The sequence below is a fragment of the Sus scrofa genome, chromosome 8 (assembly GCF_000003025.6).
Source record: "Sus scrofa isolate TJ Tabasco breed Duroc chromosome 8, Sscrofa11.1, whole genome shotgun sequence".
NCBI classification, from domain to species: Eukaryota; Metazoa; Chordata; class Mammalia; order Artiodactyla; family Suidae; genus Sus; species Sus scrofa.
This window is the reverse complement of record NC_010450.4, coordinates 929,853-945,504: the sequence shown is the minus strand read 5'-3', so window position 1 is coordinate 945,504 and position 15,652 is coordinate 929,853. Positions and strand designations below refer to the sequence as shown.

Sequence of the window (15,652 nt, the reverse complement as noted above, 5' to 3'; positions counted from 1 at the left end):
CCCGGGCCCAGCCTGCCCTGATTCCGAGCCTGAGCCTGCGAGTCCCAGCCCCTCGGGGCGGCTGCGGCCCCTCTTACGGCGCGTGGCCTCGCCTCCCGCCCCCTCGGCCTGGGGAGGGCCCCGGCCTCCGGCCCAGGAGCCTCCTCTCCGGCCTCGGCCGCCTGCCCGCGTCCTCTCCCTTTCCGACCTGGCACTGGGGCGCGCACGCTCCCGCCGGCCCCCCCGAGCCACGCCATCCGGGGACACGTGGCGAGCCAGACACCGTACGAGGGCTGAGAGTCTACTCACTCAGCCCCCCCGCGACCGGCGGCCCGCCCGTCGGGGACTCTTCCAGGCTCTGGGTCTGACAGGCGTCAGAGCCAGACGGAGAGGCGGACGCTTCGCGAGGAAACCAGCGGCGTGTCAGAGCCCGAGGGCCACGGCACAGAAGCCGAGGCGGACAGGCAGGGCCCCAGCAGCCGGGGGTCTTAAATCAGGGGTCAGGGAAGGTGCCTGAGGGGGAGCTTGGGCAGGCCTGCCGGGAATGGCCGCGGTGCCCGGCCGGCGAGAGGCCGGGGCAGCTGGGGCGGAGCGGGCGCAAGGGGAGACGGCGGGCGAAGCACAAGCATTCTCGACAGGCCTGCGGGGCTCCCCCGACAGGCAGGGGTCCAGGGTCACTTTCTCGGGGTGAGGTCCAAGCTGCGAGCTGAATGAGAAGGGATTCAGGGGAAAAGACAGCTGTGGCCACACAGGCCCTGGAGTGAGTGAGTGAGTGAGTGAGTGAGTGAGTGTGTGTGTGTGTGTGTGTGTGTACACGGGGACCAGTGGGGAGAGCAGGGGCAAAAACGGACCGTGCCAAGGCCCCAGGGAAAAGCAGGGCAGCAAGAGACGGGCTGGAGAGGGCCGGGGATCAACCGAGCCCCTTGAGGAGGGAGGCCCAGGACGACCAGGCAGGGAGGGAGTGGAGAGCTGACTGAGGCGGTCAACCTGGAAGCGGAAACGTGCTCTCTGATCTGTCAGCCTCCACAGCGCAAGAGCCGAACGCGAGCGGAGGAGTCCCACGGCGGCTCAGCAGAAACGAATCCCACTAGCATCCGTGAGGATTCAGGTTCGATCCCTGGCCCCACTCAGCCTGTTAAGGATCCAGCGTTGCCGTGAGCCGCGGTGTAGGTCGCAGACATGGCTCGGATCCCGTGTCGCTGTGGCTGAGGTGTAGAACGGAAGCTATAGCTCCGATCGGACTTGAGCCCGGGGAACGTCCATATGCCACAGGTGTGTCCCTAAAAAGACAAAAACAAAAAACGAAAAAAAGTGGAAAAGTAATCAAAGTGTGAGAACAGCACGTCAAACTTCATTTACATCCTCAGTTCTTTCAGTGACAACCCAGTCGACTAAAAAATTGCACTCTCAATCCTTCCAGTAAAGATAAACAGTGTTTCTCTGCACACACACTAGGGAGGACACCCCCGGAGCTTTTAAGCTGCAGGCCAGCACTCAGTTCAACCAACACTTAGCAACTTCCATCTTCAGATACTGTGTTGAAACTATTAAGTACGAATAATGAAGATGCTTTGAAAATTCATCTTTAGCCATTTGCTTTTTGGAAGGTAGACTCAAGAACAAAACTAATTTGGGATCTGTCTTGAATTTTTTAACAAACTACAAATCTCATCAAATCAACCTGCTCCTTCTAAAGCGATACTACAACCAATAAACAGACGCAAAATGCTGACAAGTCCCTGGGATAACCAATTTAAGTCTTTTTCTCTACAAAATCCTCTAGAACTTTCACGTCACCTCTTGCTTTTGTAGATTGTAGCCCCCCCCCTTCTTCTTTTGGTTTTGGTTTTTGTTTTTTTGCTTTTTAGGGCCACGGGTATGGCATAGGGAAGTTCCCAGGCTAGGGAATGAATCAGAGCTACAGCTGCCGGCCTACACCACAGCCACACAGGATCTGAGCCGTGGCTGTGACCTATACCACAGCTCACGGCAACGCCGGATCTTTAACCCACTGAGAGAGGCCAGGGATCGAACCCGAAACCTCCTACATACTAGTCGGGTTCATTTCCCCTGAGCCACAGCGGGAACTCCAAGTTGTAGACTTCATATTCTTTTTACTTTGCCCAATTATACAGAGAGGTACAGTAGAAAGACCACTGCCTGATTCATGGTGGTGGATATAGGTCTATTCCATTATTTTCTGTATTTACATACTTGCGATGTTTCATAATTAATGTCTGTGTAACATTGTAGTTATCAAAGATGAGAAAAGGGATGAGAATAGGAAAAGAAAGGAAACTGCCCACCTGGCAAACAGAATCTTGGATTTCCAACTAAAGCAGGGTGATCTTAAGCCAGACAGTCCCTTTCCACACTCAGCTTCTTCCAGAAGGGTCCCTTTCTGCTCCAACATGAGTTAACAAAAAAAAGAGATAAACTGAGTTCCTATTGTGGCACAGTGGAAACAAATCCGACTAGGAACCACAAGGTTGCGAGTTCGATCCCTGGCCTCACTCAGTGGGTTAAGGATCCGGCACTGCTGTGAGCTGTGGTGCAGGTCGCAGACACGGCTGGGCTTGAATCCTGCATTGCTCTGGCTGTGGTGTAGGCTGGCAGCTGCAGCTCCAATTAGACCCCTAGCCTGGGAACCTCCATATGCCGCGGGTACGGCCCTAAAAAGAGAAAAAGCCAAAAAAAAAAAAGAGAGAGAGAGATAAACAAACCACATGCTGGCATTAAAATAGGTTGTCCTAAGCCATGTGCCCATTTATTCGGCATTCACCGAGTGCGTGCCATAAGGAGGCACCAGCAGAGGCCAGGCTGCCCAAATTACGAGTCCTACCTCCAAGAGAAAAGTTACATACGGCCATTAAAGGGCTGAGTCCTATGTGCTCAAAAAGGGAGGACAAGCAGCGGTCCACAGGCAACAACAGTCCAGGCAAAACCCTGGGTCAGGACAGGGCACCGTATATTCGGGAAACAAAGACACACTTACTGCAGTCCAGCAAAAGAGAAGAGGGACGCTCAGAAGACCAACATGCTTATCCAAAACTGCACACATTCTATACCCAAGCCAGATAACCCCAAACTGTCTACCAAAACATGGGAGGAGAAAGCCTTCTATCTTCAGTTCCTGCTGATTACGATCAATTACAGTGTTTACTTGGAAAGCTTACTTAGACAGACTGAGAAGAGCAGGGCAGGGGAAGGGGGGAACGGGATGGACTGGAAGTCTGGGGCTAGGAGAAGCAAACTATTACACTTAGAATGGATAAGCAACGAGGTCCTGCTGTGCAGCACAGGGAACTAACTACATCCGGTCTCCCGGGACCGGCCATGATGGAAGCCAACACAGGCAAAGTCCGTGTACACGGACGACGGGCTCGCTGTGCTGTGCACCAGAAATCGGCACAACAGTGTAAATCAACTCTACTTTTTTTTTTTTTTTTTTGCTTTTTTAGGGCCGCACCCACAGCATATGGAGGTTCCCAGGCTGGGAGTCGAACTGGAGCTGTAGCCACCAGCCTACACCACAGCCACAGCAACGTGGGATCCAAGCCACGTCTGCAACCTACACCACAGCTCATGGCAATGCCAGATCCTTAACCCACTACGAGGCCAGGGATCGAACCCACAATCTCATCGTTCCTAGTCGGGTTCGTTGACCACTGAGCCATGACGGGAACTCCCAACTCTACTTTAATAAAATAAATTTCAATTTTAAAAACTACAGAAAAAAAATTTCAAAAAAAATAAAATCAAGAAGGGCAAAGAAAAAAAAAAAAGACAGGACCACAGGTTATAGTACAGCAGGTTAAGGATCCAGTGTTGTCACTGCCATGGCTCAGGTCACAGCTGTGGTGCAGGTTCAGTCCCTGGCCCAGGAACTTCTACTTGCTGGGCATGGCCAAAAAAAAAGAGCAGGGCAAGATAAATTTGGACTATGGAGTTCCTCTTTGGCTCAGCAGGTTAAAGACCTAGAGTTGTCAGTGCATGGCACGGGTTTGATCCCTGGCCCAGGAACTTTAACATGCCATGGGCATGGCGTAAGTAAAATATTTATTTATTTATTTATTTATTTATTTCTGTCTTTTTAGGGCCACACGCACAGCATATGAAAGTTCCCAGGCTAGGGGTCGAATCAGAGCTGAAGCTGCAGGGCTACACCACAGCCACAGCAATGCAGGATCCAGGCTGCGTCTGTGATCTACACCTCAGCTCAGAGCAATGCTGGATCCTGAATCCACAGAGCGAGGCCAGGGATCGAACCCTCATCCTCATGCATACTAGTCGAATTCATTACCACTGAGCCACAACGGGAGCTCCCACAGCATAAATAAACAAATAAATATGGCTTAGGAACCCCAGCATCACCCTAGCACATCCTTTTGTGTGTGTTTGGTGACAGTCCCTTAGCTCACACGGCACACTTTTTTTTTTTTTTTTTTTTTTTTTTTTGGTCTTTTTGTCTTTTCTAGGGCCGCACCGACGGCATATGGAGGTTCCTAGGCTAAGGGTTGAATCGGAACTGTAGCCGCCAGCCCACACCACAGCCACAGCAACTTGGGATCTGAGCCGCGTCTGCGATCTACACCACAGCTCTTGGCAACAATGGATCCTAAACCCACTGAGCAAGGTCAGGGATCGAACTCGCAACCTCATGGTTCCTAGTCAGATTTGTTAACCACTGAGCCACGATGGGAACTCCTCATACAGCGCACATTTTATTAACGTTTTCTAACCTCTCACCAGTACTTCTCAGTAAGTCTAATTCCACCTACTTTTACATGTTTTACAACGTAATGCCAAACTATAGAAAAGGAAGTGACTACTTACTTTACGTTCTGCCATATAAATAAATCTTTTAAAACTGGACTACTTGAAGGAGGAAAGGTCATCTGAATAGAAGGAAAGCCCGACACACTTTCCCGTAACCAAGCCACAGGGTCTCTAATTTCCGCAATTCTGACTCATTCATGTGATTCCTCGTATTTAACAAGGTACGGTTTTATTTGGCCGTGCCCACAGCTTCCAAAGCCAGGGATCGAACTGGTGCCACAGCAGCCACCAGAGGCACAGGAGTGACAATGCCAGACCTTTAACCCACTGCGCCACCAGGGAACTCCTTAAGAAGGTACTATTTTAACAGCCCTGTGTAAATCAACTGAATAAAAATCACAAGCGGAGTAGCCACACATGGTAGCCGGTTTATCTGCTTTGTTCTCTGTCTCCACAAATTTCAAGTCAGTTTACATGGTACGCGTGGATAAATGCGTGCACACAGAATGACAAACTGCCCGGCACCTTCCGAAATTTACCACGTTATTTACCTGACACTCTTAGATTGGAAGGTTTACTGCTGAAGGCAGAGGCCAGCCTTCTCGGCAGTCATGCAGGCAGGAGGGAGGGGGCTTTGTGCTACACTGATCAGCGTCGCTCACAAGAGCTCACACGGACTCAGCCCTGCAGTCAGTCCTCACTTTAACCACTGGCCCAAACTGAAGGCTGCTGGGCGTCTGAGAAAATGGAAGAGACCGAGAGGAAATGACTCAAAGTCATCGCGCTTAAGGCATGCGTCTCTTCACTTCCAGTCGGCAGTTTAGATTTGAACTCGGCTGAGGGGTGCGCAGCACACGTCAAGCACACCAGGAAGGGGCCGCGCTGCCAGGACTGCTTCCTCCGCGCTCCTGCCTGGAGGTGGGCTTCTTTGCCGCGGCTCCCATCACGTTTAACTCTGTGACGAGGACATTTAAAGCATCTGGGGAAATAAGAGAGCTAAAGTCCCAGCTGCATAAATGAGACGGCTCCTAACTTATTTCCCACCGTGGCCTTATTTTCAAATGCACGAAACACGAGCCGCTATCACGGATGCGCGGTGCCGACGTGAGCTTTCCGCTGCCGAGGGGTTGGGGCACGCGCCCCTCGGCGTCATTTAAAGCCGAGACCCGGAGAGGGTGAGCGCGGTGTCAGGACGGGGGGGACCTCACCCGCGGAGGCGGCCTTCCCTCCCCAGGTCCTGGGACGCACACGCAGCCCAGCAGCGCCCGATGACCCGCCCGGGGGGCTGCACGCCCCGCCGACACTAAGTTTCCACCAGCGCGGCAGACCCACCGCCTCGCCAGGGCACCCAGGGGAAGCCGCCCGGGCTGCCCAAACGCAAGACCAGCATTTTTTAAATGCCGAGATTTTAAACCGCCTTCTCGCCAGTGGGGCAGGGCCGGCGTGCGGCCGGGGCCGCCCCGCTGCGTGTCCGGGCCTCGCGGCCGCTGTCCGACCGCCGCCAGCCCGGGCCGGGGCCCCGCGCCTCCACCTGCCAAGGCCCGGCGGCCCCGGGCGCCGGCGCTGACCAACGGCCGGCGTCCGAGTGTCAGCGGCCCCTCCGCAGACAAAAAGCGACCCCGGCCCCGGCGCCCCTCCCACCGCGGCCGGCCCGGCCCCGGCCCGCGCCTCACAAAGGCCGGGCCGGCCCGCTCGGCGCCGCCGCGAACAAAGGCCCCGGCCCGCCGGCGGCACAGGTGCAGCCGCCGGCCGCCGGGCCCAACATGGCCGCGCCCGCCCGCCGGCCCCGGCCCCTCAGCCCTCCGCCCTCCGCCCCTCAGGCCCGCGGCGGTTGGGCCGGCGGCGCCAGTGACCTGTTGTGCGGCGCATCCTCCGGCGGCAGCGGCGGCGGCGGCTCTCCGGCGCGGCGGCTCCGGCGGCGGCGGCGGCAGCGGCGGCCGGGGAGGGGGCCCGGGCCGGGGCCGCGGGGGAGGGAGGGAGGGAGGGCCGCGGAGGGGAGGGGGCGGCGGCGGCGGCGGCGGCGGCGGCGGCGGGCGCAGCGCGGCCAGGCCGAGGCTCTCCGCGCGCGACGCCGACCCCGCCCCCGCGCCTCCCGCCCGCCGCCGCCGCCGCCGGGCCGCCGCCGCCTCACAGAAGCCGCGGGAAAGTGCGCGCCGCTGATTGGCTGCCGCGCTCGCGGGGCTGCGGCCGGGCTTTTCAAATCCGCGCGGGGCGGGGCGGGGCGGGGCGCGCGGGCGGGGGGGCGGCGGGGGCCGGAGGCGCGGGCTGGGGCTGGGGTCAGGGCGCGGGCTGGGGCCGGGGTTCGAGGGCGCGCTGAAGCCAGGGAAGCGGGACCCCGCCGGCCGCCTCAGACCAGCGCCGGGGCGCGCGCCCTGCTCCCGCTACTCGGCCGGGCGCGCGCCAGGCGACGGCTCAACCGAAGGCCCGGAGCCCGGACTGGCCGTCCGGAGCGCGCGCGTGGTGACGTCACGGCCGCGCGCCCAATCGCCGCCCGCGAGGCCGCCCCGCGCGATCGCGGTCCCGGCCCCGGCCCCGCGGCGCGGCTCCCTCCACGCTGGCTGCAGGCCGGGCACCCGGGTGATCACCCACGCCCCTGCCTTGGGGCGGAAAGAAGACTCCGGTTAGGAGGCTCTCTGGCGCGGGGCCTGCTCGAGCCGCCCGGATCCGGGAAGGCGGAGGTCAGGTTCCAACTGCCCCTGCACGCGAAACCCCGCTGGAACTCGCAGGGGAGCGCTGTGGAGGGAGCTCCCGGGGCTGCGGAGAAGGGTGCAGAGGTCCCCGCCATGCCTGCGCTCCTGGAGCCCACATTACAAACCTGGCATAAAGAGTCACAAACAACGACAGGGAGGAAGATAACAGGCCGGAGAGAGTCTGGCCGGCGCGGTGGAGGGGGGGGGGTCTTCTAGAGAATATCCGTGGGGCGTGCATTTAGACATTCCCCCCACCTCCCAGGCTCGGAACTGCCCTGATCTGGATGTCGTGGGGAATCCTGAAACTACTGGGGCTCCTGCCGTTCTAGTGAGGCTGGGGTGGGGAAGAGGGCCGGCCAGGCCCAGGAGTGCCAGCCTGTGGTCAGGATCCAGCTTTGGGAAGATCAGTCTGACTTGCAGCTGGGATAATGGACCTGTGTGGTGGACCCAGATGTGCCGCTGCGGACCCCTTCAAGGGGGCTCTTCCTGCCCAGCCACCAGCTGCCAGCTCCTACAGGGTCTGCTTTGGCTGCCGAGAGCCACGTCACTGCTGGTCTCACCCTTCCCAGGGGCAGCCACATCCCTGACTGAGGGGCTGGAGTGCAAAGGCCTGGCCAGCACTGCCAGTGCAGGACTCTGGTAGGCAGCACTTAAAGCACCCCGCCTGGACGTCCTTCCCACCAAAGCAGGGGACGCCAGAACCGAGGGGGGCCCTCCCCAGTGTGCCAGCGGAAAAGGAATTAGAGAACTGTTCACACTTCCACCCAAGCGCTCCACGGCGAGGTCCCGCTGTGTGCTGTACCCTTGCAGGGGACTGGGGAACCTGGCGACTAGAAGAGACACCTTCGTCACAGCAGTCACTGCCGGGAGTCACCTCTGGCCCCCAGGAGCCTCTGGAATGCGTCTAGTGGGTGGTGACCCATTCACATTTGCATTTTGCCACATCCCTCTCTGGGATCTGGATCCCTCTGGGGCACAAGCCTGGAAAACTGCCTCCCTCCCCAGTCCTTAAGTCCCTGCAGTATTTCACAAGTTTGGAATTAGGATTCCTCTTCAAAGAAAAAAATCTGCATTTAGAATAGTGCAATCAACATGTAAATTTATTCAAAACTTGCAAGTGTGTGTGTGGATTTTCTTGAAGAAAGTTATTTGGGGCTGGCTGATCTTTTCCTGCCCAGTGCAGGCCTCCTTGGGCCCAGCCCTACTGTCTCCTGGAGGTCCTAGGCCCTTCTCATCGAGTCTGGCCAGCCGAACAGCCCCAGTCCTGGCCTCTGGGAGAGCAGAGGGTCTCCCTGGTCACTGCAAAGGGGAAGAGGCCCTCCCGGGACTGAAGGAAACCCCGCAGAGATAGTGTCCTGAGGAAGCCATCATCTACGCCCCTTGCAGGCGGGGGGGGGGAGGGGGGGCATGGGGGTGGAAGCCCCCAGCCCAGTGGGCCCAGAGGACTGCAGGGTGCTCGAGGATGTCGGCAGCTGGGGCCAAACCTTGTTTTGGTCTCTTTGAGGCTCGTCACTTCTCTGAATGCAAATTCCATGCTCAGAGAGGAGAGACTGCAGAAGATAGGCCAGGGGTCCTCTCGTGAGAGAAAGCAGCAGCCACAGGGGAGAGGCGTTTCGGAGGACAATGGCTGCCCCCCAACCAGCCTCTCAGGCCAAGGCACTCAGGACCAGGGTATCCCAGGCCCGCCTGCCAGCTCTGGGAGCAGCCCTGCAGCCAGGGAACAAGGGGTCAAGCGGAGCTGGGAGTCCCCTGGCTGCGAGGTCTGTATCCGGACCACCTCTGGCCGCTAGGGGCATAAGCTCGAGGAGGCAGAGCCCACTCTAGGATCTCTGCGTGGCGCAGGCCGAAGCCCACTCTGCCTCCATGCTCCATCGACACCGGTCCTGCAGCTGCTGGCACAGACCTCCCTGTAAGAGCTGCTGCCAAAGGTGAGGCTGAGGCCCCCTCGCCCCCAGAGCCCCTTGAGCCCTGGTTTGGCCTCCCCATCCCCCACCAGGGCCAGGATCCCCACAGGGCCGGGCTCATTGCTGTTTCCATGGGGATGCGTGCACTCTGACCCCAGCCTTTCTCCATCCCTGGCCAAATAAAGAGGGCTTCCAAGTGGAAACCAGCGGTCTCAACCGCCCCTCCTCCCGTGCCCCAGGTGGCCCCTTGTCTCCAAGGAGGGCATTGGGGAGGCCCCTCTTCTCAGCCCAGACCCCAGGCTGAGCGGTGGCGGGGGCCTCCCACCCACAGACCCTCTCGGCGGCCCCTTCCCAGCCCAGACTGCTCTGTCCCCCAGGCTGGAAGTTTGCCTTTCCAAAGGACCAGCCCAAGGGCCACTCCAGCCCACGGGGCCAGCCTACAGGAGCCAGCAGTCAATCCTGTAAGAGCCCTTTTGGGTCCCCTGAGCCCGGGCCGCTGTCAGGCTGGGAGAGGGATGTGGAGACTAAAGCCCTGCTGAGAAGCCTCCCGCTCAAGTCCTGGCTGAGAGGCCTGAGCAGGAGGCCTCCCCACCTTCTCTGTCCCTCCCGCTCTCGGCCCGCCTCGGGGCTGACCTACGGGAGCCTCTGAGAGGCCTGAGGTGTCTGTCTGTCACCTGGTTCAGTGGGTCCCCGTTAGGAGCAAACCACAGCCCAGGACCGTGGTCCAGGCCTGAGGGTAACCTCAGACCCATCTTCCCCACCACCCCACCCCAGCCACAGGCTGCTTCCTGGAGATTCCACCCCAGCCAGTCTATGGCTCACGCCTCCCAGGATTCCACTTCCTAACCCAAACCTTCCTCTAAGCCAGCCTCTCCTCTCCTGCCACTCTGCCCACCCTGCCACCACAGCCTTAGCTCACTTCCCTACTTGGGATTAAGGCAGGGCTTTTTTCTTTTATTTTTCTTAAGGCTGCACCCACAGCATATGGAGGTTCCCAGGCTAGGGGGGCTGAATCAGAGCTGCAGATGCCGGCCTACACCACAGCCACAGCAATGCCAGATCCAAGCCACATCTGTGACCTACACCACAGCTCATGGCAACACCAGATCCCTAACCCACTGAGTGAGGCCAGGGATCGAACCTGAATCCTCACAGACACTAGGTTAGGTCCTCAACCTGCTGAGCCCAAGGCGAACTCAAGGAGGCAGTTTTTCATCCACTGATTTTCCCACCCACTTTCTCCCCCTTTAGTTCATTCTCTGCACCCAGCCAGGGGAGGTTTGTTTGTTTGTGTTTGTTTTGTTTTGTTTTTGTCTTTTTGCCTTTTCTAGGGCGGCTCCTACCAGAGCCACAGCAACGCAGGATCCGAGCCATGTCTGCGACCTACACCACAGCTCATGGCAACGCCGGATCCTCAACCCACTGAGTAAGGCCAGGGATCGAACCCGCAACCTCATGGTTCCTGGTTGGATTCATTAACCACTGCACCACGATGGGAACTCCCAGGGGAGTTTTTGTAAACCACGAAACTGCCCATGTCACCCGTCCACTTAAATTCTGCTACGGCTCCCCAGTGTCCCTCACACAAAGCCCACTCCTCAGCAAGACTTGCATCCTGCTTCCAGGAGTGGGGCCCCCATCCAGCTCTGCCTCTGTAGCCCAGCCCTCTCCTCAGAGCCCCTGGCCAATAAAATTGACCCCTCACTGGATGTCACCCCTGAGCAGGACCAAACTGAACTTTTCGCTTTCCCGTCCCTGTGCCAGATCTTAACTGGACACTGCTTTCTCCAGAGACTTGCTTGATCCCTGCCGGGCGGGCTGAGACTCCCTGGAGTACACACAGCCCGAGTTTATTTCCGCTGCCCGTGCTGCCTGGACCCAGACTATCAGGCCCCCAGTCCTGGTTCTCCTCGCGCAGGACACCGAGGATGCTGGTATAGTGCTGCTGGACAGTGGGGTTCTTTCCTCCCAGTTCCGGAGGCCAGAACCCGAAACCAAGGTGCACGTTAAGTCGAATTCCTTGCAAAGGCTCTCCCGACCTCCGGTGGTGGCCAGCAGTCCTTGGGACCTTTGGTTTCTGCCTCATCCCTCCACACCCAGGCTCCACTCACCCCGCCTTCTCTCTGCATCCACGTGTCTCTGTTTTCTAAGGTCACTAGTCCTCAGATTAGGGCCCACCTAATGACCCCCGTTTTAACTTGATGAGGTCTGCAAAGGCCTTGTTTCCAAAAAAGGGCGCATTCACAGGGCAGTTTATATTTGAACACATCTTTTGGGGGGGACACTGTTTAACCCACAACCCCTCTCTTCCGGGTTGTATGACCTTGGGCAGGTTGCAAGGCCTGTGTGTGCGTGTGCGTGTGCGTGTGTGTGTGTGTGTGTGTGTGTGAGAGAGAGAGCGAGCGAGCGAAATGGTGACACTAACTGCCCAGTATCTGCCTGGGGAGCGGCTCTTAAGCAGGAATGGCTGCCTCCCCCGAGAGAGCGAGCTCGCACCTGCACCTGCCGGGCTGCCCTCCTGGGGAACGCGCAGGCTTGGGACGGGGGAGCCAGGCGCAGCGGCGCGTTTGGGGCAAGAAGCCTCCCAGGCCGGCCAAGGCATGAGGAGCCGGGCCTGGGCGCAGGGCTCCGGGGTTAGGGACCTGGGGGTACAGCCGGCACGTCCCGCAGCCGCCCGGCCCCGCCCCGGCGCCCCGCCCCGCCCCGGCGCCCCGCCCCTGCATTAGCCCCGCGCCTCGAGGCCACGCCCGCCGCGCTGGCCCCGCCGGCCGCCGCGCTCCTTCCCGCACACCCCAGACCTCCCTCCACCCGGGAGCCCGCCCTGCGGTTTGGTTTTTGGAGCTCGGGGTCTCCCAGAACGAAGGAAAGGAACGGAGAGCGATGGGGAGAAGACGGGCGACCTTCACCGTGTCCCCCGCCCCATTCTCCACGGGGACTGCCCAGATCCACGACCAGCCAGAGCAGGGCGGGCGACCAGCACTTACCGCTCACTCGGGTTTTGGCTAAAGAAACATTGTTTGGGGCCAAAGTGGAGCTTCTTTTTGTAGTTGTGAAAATTGCAGGAAATTAAAACCCAGAACGGCAGAAAGAAGAAAATAAAAGTTCTCCCTAAGCCCTGAGCCCGCAGCAAGATTTGGACGACTCTGTTCTGGACTGAGCCAGATGGAAACCAAGCATCACGGGGCCGATCCTTAACCCACTGAGCGAGGCTGGGGGATCGAACCACATCCTCTTGGATACTAGTCAGGTTCTTAACCCGCTGAGCCACAATGGGAACTACCGCCCCTACTCATTCCAAGGACACCTATGACTACCCTGTGCCCAGCTGGATAATCCAGAGTGAATTCCCATCTGAAGACCCCTCACACAATCACTTTTTCTGGGGTCTCTCCTTCTTTGTAAAGTAGCATAATCGCAAATTCCAGAATTAGGATGGACTGTGGACGTTTTCAGGGGTCATTACTCTGCCTGAAAGGAAGATGTTCTTTTCCTTGCCTTTTCTGTTCTGCATTTTAGGGCCGCACCTGCGGTGTATGAAAGTTCCCAGGCTAGGGGTCGAATCAGAGCGACAGCTGCCAGCCTACGCCACAGCCACAGCAATGTCTGCAACCTGCACCACAGCTCATGGCAATGCTGGATCCCCCACCCACTGAGTAAGGCCGGGGATCGAACCCGAATCCTGAAGGATACTGGTCAGATTCATTTCCGATTCGCCACCACAGGAACTCCGTGAAGATGTCCTTTTCAATAAATGGTGCTGGATCCATTTGTGCCCGCAGGGGAAAAATAATCCTTGATCCCTGCCTCCCAATGCACAAAACATACACCAATTTCAAGTCTAAATATTAAAAACAGAATACGTTTCTGGAATAAAACATGAGACTATCTTCAAGACCTTGGGGTGGCAAAGATTCCTTTAATCACAAAAAGTACTTGTCGAAAAAGATATCAAAAGGAGTTCCCTGCTGGCTCAGTGAGTTAAGGATCTGGCATTGTTGCTGCTGTGTCATGGGTATGATCCCTGGCTGGGGAACTTCCACATGCCTTGGGCTCAGCCAAGAGAAAAAAAAATGACACTGTTGTGAGTTGAAAAGGTAATCCTGGAGTTCCCGTTGTGGCGCAGTGGTTAACGAATCCGACTAAGAACCATGAGGTTGCGGGTTCGGTCCCTGACCTCACTCAGTGGGTTAAGGATCCGGTGTTGCTGTGAGCTGTGGTGTAGGTTGCAGACATGGCTCAGATCCCGCGTTGCTGTGGCTCTGGTGTAGGCCGGTGGCTACAGCTCTGATTTGACCCCTAGCCTGGGAACCTCCATATGCCGCGGGAGCGGCCCAAGAAATAGCAAAAAAAAAAAAAAAAAAAAAAAAAAGGTAATCCTGAATAGGAGAAAATGCTTCCTCCTCCCCCCATGCCCATGGCATGTGGAAGTTCTCAGGCCAGGATCCGTGCAACAGCAGTGACCTGAGCCATAGCAGTGCCTGCTGAGCCACATGGGAAATCTCTGAATAGGAAAAAATGCTTAAAATACATATAATAAGGACCCACATCCAGAATAAGCAAGGAATTCTTACAAATCAAAAAAAAGAAAAAGAAAGAAAGGGAGGAGTTCCCACTGTGGTGCAACAGGATTGGTGGTGTCTTGGGAGAGCTGGGATTCCGGTTCGATTCCCAGCCCCGCACAGTGGATTAAAGATCTGACATTGCCGAAGTTCCTGTCATGACAAAGAAACTAGCCTCACTCAGGTGCTCCATGACAGGAGATCCAAAAGCATAGGAAGACCTGCCTCTCAAATCTCCGTCGTGAAAGGAGGGCAGAGCAAAACCATGCTGTGCCCACCCTCAGGAGAGACCACAACAACGCGGCCCGGGGTCTGCAGGACTTTGGGATAAGCTGTCAGAACACTCTGGCACACTGTTTGCCAGGATTTGCTAAGGCTGAACTTGAGCACACTCTCGACTGGCAATTCCGCCCCTGTTAAAGTCGCACGTGTAAGCGGTAAAAGCCGCGTGCAAGGATATTCCCAGCAACATTATTTTAAAATGGCCCCAAATCGAGGGGCCATCAACCCCAGCATTGATAAGCAAACTGTGGTCTATGCCTATACTGGGATATTGCACAGCGATGAAAAATAGCAAACTATGTTACCCACGACTACGCTGATGAATTTCATAGACATAATGCTAAAGGAAAGCAACCAGCTTTTTGATTTTTTTATTTTATTTATTTATTTGCCTTTTAGGCCTGTACCCACAGCATACAGAGGTTCCCAGCCTAGGGGTCCAATCAAAGCTACAGCTGCTGGCCCATACCACAGCCACAGCAACACCAAATGGGCAACGCTGCATCCTTAACCCACCAAGTGAGGCCAGGGATCGGATCCCCAACCTCATGGTTCCTAGTTGGATTTGTTTCTGTGCATGGTGGGAACTCCAGCAACCGATTTTTTAAAAGCATACAGTACGTGGTAAAGTGAAAGGACAGGCAAAAAGTGATTTTCAAGGTAGAATTTGAGGTAGAGGTTATCTCCGAGGAGAGGTGACATCAGAGGGCCTGCAGAGGCTTCTGGAAGCTGGCAGCCTTCCGCTTTGATTGGGGTGGGGGGCTGCCTGGGTGTGTGCATAATGGAAAAATGCTTCCATCTGTATGCCTGGGACTTGGCCACTTCACATACACAGAAATAAAATTAAATTTTGATTAATCTTTAGTTTAAAATTAAAATTAAAAAATTTAAAGGCTTTTTAACAAGGTTTTCCAGTAAACCCAGGGTTAAGAGGCAAGGAGAGGGCGGATGTTGCTGTGGGGAGCCAGTGGGTGCAACCTCAGTCCCACCGACCCCACCCTTGGTTCTCAAGACTCAAATGCTTGTCCGCCCTGTACCCCAGCCACCACCTTGGTTGTGCAGCCATGTACGGGTGCGGCCAAGGCTGTTGGAGGAGACACACCTCTTTCTGATGCTCAAAGCCTCCTGGCCCTTCTCCCCAAGGACCTTGCCCTCCAGCCCCGCCGCAGGCTCTTCTCCTGGGCGGCCCACACCCTAGTCCTTGCCTTGGCCTGTAAGCCGCACCCACCACCCCCACTGTAAGCAGCCCCCTCTCTGCCCAGCTCTCTTGCTCCAGTACCAACTCCAAACTCACTTCAGGCCCGCCGGCCCCACTGGCCTGTGCTCCTGCCACCTTCCAGTGTCCCAAGCCACGCTGCCCCCTCTCTTCCCTTCCTCCCCAGTTTGAACTTCCTGATTAAGGCTTAAAGAAAGTACTCACTTGGAGGTCCCGTCCTGGCGCAGTGGTTAATGAATCCGA

At 57.0% G+C, this 15,652-nt stretch overlaps 1 protein-coding gene across 7 annotated transcripts in view; it reads right to left on the bottom strand.

Moving 5' to 3' along the window:
* The window catches only part of NSD2 (nuclear receptor binding SET domain protein 2), a 79,201-nt gene extending 72,528 nt beyond the window's left edge, over positions 1–6,673 (bottom strand). For 6 of the 7 annotated variants that reach the window (XR_002346526.1, XM_021100910.1, XM_021100913.1 and 3 more), the window contains exon 1: positions 6,612–6,673. The gene's annotated coding sequence lies outside the window, so the exon portion shown is untranslated. Of the gene's footprint in view, positions 1–966; positions 1,106–6,611 lie in introns of those variants that run through there. The other variant, XM_021100911.1, reaches the window with a different exon arrangement.